Source organism: Lathyrus oleraceus, chromosome 2, assembly GCF_024323335.1.
Source record: "Lathyrus oleraceus cultivar Zhongwan6 chromosome 2, CAAS_Psat_ZW6_1.0, whole genome shotgun sequence".
Classification (NCBI taxonomy): Eukaryota; Viridiplantae; Streptophyta; class Magnoliopsida; order Fabales; family Fabaceae; genus Lathyrus; species Lathyrus oleraceus.
Window position 1 is genome coordinate 211997062 of NC_066580.1, and position 1361 is coordinate 211998422.

The window sequence follows — 1361 nt, forward strand, 5'->3', positions numbered from 1 at the left end:
TGTTATGGTCAAGTTGTCTATCTTCCGGGTCAGGGAATCTACCTTGGAATTGACATGGTCAAGACTGCTCAATTCGTACATGCCGCCCTTCAGTTGAGGTTTCTCTACAAAGGTTCTTTCGCTTCCCCATTGGTAATGATTTTGGGCCATACTTTCATTGTCTTGATAGGCCTCGTTGTATGGTTTATCCATCAATGCACCACCTGCGGCGACGTCTATTGTCAATCTTGTATTGTGCAAGAGACCAATATAAAAGGTGTGAATGATCATCCATTCTTCTAGACCGTGATATGGGCATAACCTCATCATGTCTTTGTATCTCTCCCAAGCTTCAAAAAGTGATTCATTATCCTTTTTTTTAAACCCGTTTATTTGGGCTCTTAGCATAGCCGTCTTGTTAGGTGGGAAATATCGGGCTAAGAAGACTTTCTTAAACTCAATCCACGTAGTGACAGAGTTGGATGGTAGAGACTGGAGCCAAGCTCTAGCTCTATCTCTTAATGAAAACGGGAAAAGACGGAGTCTTATAGCTTCTGAGTTGACACTATTCACTTTCACTGTTTCTGCGTATTGCAAAAATACTGACAAATGTAGGTTCGGGTCCTCCATGGGACTACCTGAAAACTGGTTTTGCTGTATGGCTGACAACAGTGAGGGTTTTAGCTCGAAATTATTGGCTTCGATCGTAGGGGCAGCGATGCTGTTATGAGGTTCATCCTGTGAAGGGATTGCATAATACTTAAGAGGACGGTTTTGCACTTGTTCGGCCATCTTTGGTTGAACAACTGATGCAGAAGTAGGAATGTTAAGGTTAGGAAGATTTAGCTTGATAATATGCTCCCGTATCAAGTCTCGTATCCAACGTTCTAATCTAAGATAACGCTCGGGTTCACCGAGTTGTAGCTTTAATTTCTCGCCTTGAGAGCGAGTATTTGGCATACACTCGACAAATGTAGAAAGGGAAAAAGAATTGTTTGCCTTAGTCTATACTGGGTAACGCTAGAGTTACGATATCGACTAAATTAGTCCCCATCAACGACACCAAAAACTTGATCGCGACGTTGGTAAGTATATGTGAATCGTGACTGCAAGTGCACAATCCTATCGCGTAGTTTTAAAGATTATCGAACCCATAAGGACTAATAATCGAATGTATCGTGGTTTGGGGTTACTATGTAAATCTAAGGCGAATGTTTGTTCTAATATTGGAGGGATGAAGAGAAATAACTATAGAATAGAATAAAGATATAAGATATAGGGGATATTGGTACGTAATACATCAAACCTCGGGAATTGGATAGATAAGGGATAATCGTAAACTGAAAACTGGAAGAAGAGAGAGAGCCTTGGTGCGAGTCTGA

At 41.1% G+C, this 1361-nt stretch overlaps 1 non-coding gene across 1 annotated transcript; it reads left to right on the forward strand.

The window, feature by feature from the left end:
* Positions 1-280: 280 nt before the first annotated feature.
* Positions 281-387, forward strand: LOC127124534 (small nucleolar RNA R71). The gene has a single exon (XR_007804014.1). It is a non-coding gene; the product is annotated as a small nucleolar RNA R71 (small nucleolar RNA).
* Positions 388-1361: the final 974 nt, after the last annotated feature.